Source organism: Rhynchophorus ferrugineus, unplaced genomic scaffold (genome assembly GCF_030347505.1).
Source record: "Rhynchophorus ferrugineus isolate W39M unplaced genomic scaffold, kcgeb_rfMv2 rfM1, whole genome shotgun sequence".
Classification (NCBI taxonomy): Eukaryota; Metazoa; Arthropoda; class Insecta; order Coleoptera; family Curculionidae; genus Rhynchophorus; species Rhynchophorus ferrugineus.
In genome coordinates this window covers 19,433,597-19,439,596 of record NW_027472580.1, presented here as the reverse complement: position 1 = coordinate 19,439,596, position 6,000 = coordinate 19,433,597, and positions in this window count along the sequence as shown.

Sequence of the window (6,000 nt, the reverse complement as noted above, 5' to 3'; positions counted from 1 at the left end):
TAATAGATATCTAATAGATTAAATTGATGGCATTAACAAATATGCAAAAAAGAAAAAGACGGATACTTATGTCTTATAGATATATTTATTTTTATATTATATTTATATTTTATAGATAAATTTACATTATATATTTATTGTTATCGATTATATTTATATTTATTTACTTTTACACATATTATGCATATATATATTTATATTTAATTGAATTTTATTTAATAAATATATTTCAGAAAAAAATTGTTTTTATTTAAATTTCATTGATCAATTAAACATAACCTCAAGGCTGTCACGTACCACGAATTACTAATGAGCCAATCAAATGTCTTCACAGTAAAATATTTTTCTTACAGGTGCCTATAATGGAGATTTAAATTAACCAATCAAATTATTTGAATGGCCAATTATGCGACCTCTGGATGTTTGGCAAAGCAAAATTTTGCGCCAGAGTCCCCTATTGAGTTGCATCTCTATCAATCTATGGTATATTTGTATATTTGTAATCAACTTCATGTAGAAGTTTGACTTTTCAGTATGTATCATTTCGTCGAAGTGTGAACAAGAATTTTTTCACTGCGTTGAATAATTTCTAAATTAGTACAGAGTAAGTTGCCTTTGCGGGGAGTTTAATTTTTTAACTTTAATTTAAAGGAAAAGGTGGCTGAATACGTGAATACTGGTTTCGACGTTTTAAAAGTGGTCATTTTGATTCCGAATGCTGCGTAGAGATCAGGCCAACGAATGAGATTCGGAGTTGGATACCGAGCTTTTGATGAAACGTACATATTGCATTTTTTGTTATGAATCCGTATATTTCAAGGGCGGTGGCGATGATAGTGTAGCTTGTAATAACTAATCGGTGAGCGATTGAAGACGACGTTATAATTGCTGGTGCTGTATTGATAATTATCAATGAAGAAGAAACAAGACGTTGCGTACAGATCGGGTCAACGAAAGCCAACGAATGAGTTCTTTGGGATATTTTTAGTTCTGTTCGGACGGTTTGTCGACGGCCAATGAATGTTTCTTGGCAATCGTTTGCAATCCGTAAAGTGTCCGTAACATCAAAATAAATGAACGGAATCTACCAATGCGGTGTAGGCTGTAGTTACTGGATATCAACAGCCAACGAATGAACGGATGATACTGCGTTTTTAGACAGTGAAGGCAGTGTACGTGTTTTATGATTTTTCTGAGTTGTTAACATAAGTAGTTAACATGGAAAATGAAAAAAAGGGCGAATAAACGAATAGTTGTTTTTATCGATAGACATATATAGAGGAAAGCTTTGTCTCTGGATCCCCAATTATTCGGAATATAAAACTAACAGATATAAAAAAGAAGATGGGATCTTTATTGACTTCACTTAGAAGGGAGCGACAAAGTTGTGAAAATAGCAACAGGTCAGGTTCGAGTACTGAGGTGATTTATTAATCAAAAAAATCACGTTTTCTCGTCGTGTATTCCACGATACTATGGTAAGAACAGATACTATTTGAGATGTTTTTAAAGTTAGTAAGAAATTTGTATTTAAGTAGAATATCAATGTGAGAATAGAGGATGGGCACGGGGTGTTTTATAAAGAAAAGGCATCAAACACTTCTAAACCCATGAAGACATGATCTAAATTAGACAACACACGTTATACTTTTTAACACTGCACCAAACCGTGAATGCATGGGTGTAAGCATAAAACTTTAAAGGTAATAATAACGCGGGCCAACATCGCATTCCGTGCCAGGGCCTCCCGATCTACAAGTACATAACGGAAACTAAAACGAACAAGTTCGAACACGTTTCATACCACGGAAGAACTATCACCGATCGCCGTGGGGAATGTCCGATAAAATTAATGGATATTTCTGTATACAGACCGGGCCAACGAAGGACAACGAATGAGATTCGGCGTTGGATACCGAACATTCGGTGGCCTTCGATGAAACGTACATATTGCATTTCTTGTTAGGAGCAAACGTTCATTGGGCATGAATCCGTATATTTCAACGGCGGTGGCGATGATAGTGTAGCTTGTAATAACTAAGCGGTGCGCGAATGAAGACGACGTTATTATTGCTAGTGCTGTATTGATGATTATCAATGAAGAACAAACAAGATGTTGCGTACAGACCGGGCCAACGAAAGCCAACGAATGGGTTCTTTGGGATATTTTTAGTTCTGTTCGGACGGTTTGTCGACGGCCAACGAATGTTTCTTGGCAATCGTTTGCAATCCGTAAAGTGTCCGCAACATCAAAATAAATGAACGGAATCTACCAATACGGTATAGGCTGTAGTTACTGGATATCAACAGCCAAAGGAATGAACGGATACTACTGCGTTTTTAGACAGTGAAGGCAGTGTACGTGTTTTGTGCATTTTCTGAGTAGTTAACATGAGTAGTTAACATGGAAAATGAAAAAAAGGGTGGTTAAACGAAAAGTTGTTTTTATCGATAGACATATATAGAGGAAAGCTTGGTCTCTGGAACCCCAATCATTCGGAATATAAAGCTAACAGATAAAAAAAGAAGACGGAATCTTTATTGACTTCATTTAGAAGGGAACGACAAAGTTGTACAAATAACAACAGGTCAGGTTCGAGTACTGAGGAGATTTATTAACCAAAAAATCACGTTTCCTCCTCGTGTATCCCACGATACTATGGTAAGAACAGATACTATTTGAGATGCTTTTAAAGTTAGTAAGAAATTTGTATTTAACTAGAATATCAATGTGAGAATAGAGGATGGCCACGGGGTGTTTTATAAAGAAAAGGCATCAAACACTTCTAAACCTATGAATACATGATCTAAATTAGACAACACACGTTATACTTTTTAACATTGCACCAAACCGTGAATACATGGGTGTAAGCATAAAACTTTAAAAGTAATAATAATGCGGGCTAACATCGCATTCCGTGCCAGGGTCTCGCGCCCTAAAAGTACATAACGGAAACTAAAACGAACAAGTTCGAACACGTTTCATACCACGGATGAACTATCACCGATCGCCGTGGGGAACGTCCGATAAAATAAATGGATATTTCTGTATACAGACCGGGCCAACGAAGGACAACGAATGAGATTCGGCGTTGGATACCGCATTCGGTGGCCTTCCATGAAACGTACATATTATATTTGCTGTTAGGAGCAAATGTTCGTTGGGCATGAAACCGTATTTTTCAACGATGGCGGTGATTATAGTGTACCTAACGTTCACACCGCATTCGCCACTTCTATTCATTTCTTTCGACGTTACTGACACTACGGACTGCAAATGAATGCCAACAAACCTTCGTTAGCCGTCCAAACTTCAAATTAAAACAAAATCCTTTACACATAATTTATAGACCAATATAATAAAAATAAATTTGAGCTGGCTTGGTGGAGCAGTGGTAAAGGCGATGGGACAGTCCTCCTACTGTTGCGATAGCCGCAGGTTCGAATACTGCTGGGGTATGATCGTAAATTTATGTTTGTAATTGTTTAATATTTTTGAATATTCTAGGCAAGAGTGTAAAATCTGACAAGGAAAATGATCCCAGTCACGCCAGTAACCAGGCTGGGTAAGACCGGATGTCTTCTGGGATGATTTCTAAAGTTGTTCACTCGCCAGTCGGTAGGCTTTAATACTGAAGACCGTGGTTCGGAGTCCACGGTAAACTGTAGGTTCAGTCTAAATAAACCCATAGTTGGTAAAAGAAGACTTTAAAATATATATAAAAAAATAAATTTGAATTAAGATATTTAATATAATATAATAAAAGGTTCATTTACCAAAGGTTGTTAACTTTCATAACTAACATGGCTTTCAAAAGTTATCTGATCTTGGACTTCTTCGTAACTAATAATCAGTTATTAATATGAATCCCTTTAAATCAAAACAAATTCGAAAATTCGAAGAATTTAAATGGGTACGTCTGAACATATTCTTTTTTTTCTGTTATTTTAAGGTTGATGAGTTTTAAAATAGATTTAAAATTTAAACATATTAATGGATTAGCTTGTTTATTAGATTGTGCAAGATTTGTGGCGTTTTGAACCATTCGATATTCAATTATTCTAATAATACTAGTTACCCAAAGAATTAAGTGTTTTTTTATTTATTATAGTGAAAGTTCAAGGTCGATCTATATTTGGCGTTCATATGTTCATGGCGCCAATATGTCGAGTTTCATATCATTATTTGCTTATAATACTAACATCTCATATGATTTAAATTATTATTAAAAAAGAATAGTTAGTAATAATGTGTAATATTTTTTAAAATATTTTAAAGTCTACTTTTTAACCAACGGAGGTTTATTTGGACTGGACCTACAATTTAACCTGGGCTCCGAACCATCATGGTTCTGCCTGCTGCCTGGCCTGTTACCAGCTTAGAGACCATTGCCGATTTCGATTTCTACGATTCTATAGCGGTAATTTTGAAATAAGTAACAAATAACGGCCTGATTCTCCAGATCTGGCCCCCAGCGACTATTTCCTGTTCTCAGATCTCAAAAGGATGCTCGCTGGGAAGAAATTTTCTTTGAATGATGAGATGATCGGCGAAACTGAGGCCTATTTTGAAGCAAGGGACAAATCGTACTACAAAAATGGTGTCAAAAAGTTGGACGGTCGCTATAGTGAGTGTATCACCCTTGAAGGGAATTATGTTGATTAAAATAACTAATTTTGCCAAAAAAATATGTTTTGCTATGGTATGCCGGGGATTTTTTAATTGAGCTGTTATGTCATTAAGATGTTTAATATATTACCTGCTGCAATTTGTAAATTCGTTTCAAAATCAGATAATATTCTTATTTTATTCTAGTTAAAAAGAGACACAATGCTGTCTGATTAGTCTGAACGTGTAAAAGAATGAGCCTGAAAATCGTTCGGTTGCCAGACGTATGTAAAATTTTTGAAAGCAATAGTAATAAGAGGTTATAACTCCAACCTATAAACTATTGTAGCTGTATAATTAACTGTAGTTTTTAGATGAACAATAATGATAAAGATAGGTGACGTACGTACAAAATAACATTTCATGCGAATATAGTTTAACAAAAGTGGAGAATAACAAAAATTGTTTGCCCTCTTTGTTAACAAGATATTTCGATTTTCGAAATCAGCTTATGATTTAACTTGAAGTCTGGTGAACAGAGAACAGCTAAGTTCTATTCTTGCTTAAGGTACTATAGTAATTGAGACTGGTTCAGGTTTCTTTAGTAAATACATTTCTTAATAAGGTACTAACCGAATATTGCAGGTAATGAATATGTTAATTTGTGCATCAAAAGTTAAAATTAATGTTGAAAAGAATATTAAAAATTATAAAATTTCTCATTTGTTGGTCAGTTATTAGATACATAAGGTAAAGTAAAAGGCAATAAATAAACAGAAGCAGTAGAAGGCAAATAAATAAAGAAAATATAGTTTTAATCAGCCTTGTGGATTTATTGTTTTTGCAATATATATGTTAGGTGAGAAATATGGATTCAAAATACAAACTACATGAATACATAAATGCAGTAATGAAAATATGCAGAGGTTAAAATGAACCTAACTACATTTACATATATGAAACACTTGCGACAAACTGAAGAAATTATGAACATTTTAAAGCATTAATAAATATTAAGGTGTTTAACGATTATACAATAAGATGAACCTTGTATCAACTATTTTAATTATTTACTTTATAGACCAAAGTTTTAAAAAATCGATAGTCAAAAGTGGACAGTAAAAAATAAATTACCTAACTGTGTTCGTTATTGTTTTGATATACATCGTCGCTAAAGTCGAATATCAACTTCAAAATTGCTTTGTTCATATATTCTTCCATATTTATGTGTATAAAGAAAGATCACGCATGCTTGTATTTGATGCTTTGAAGTTGTTATACTTCTGAAAATAATCTTACTTATGATACTTTGTTTTAATGTTCAGTAGCGTAGAAATTCAAACTTATTAATACTTTGTTGATTATTGAGACTTGATGGAAATTAAATTTAA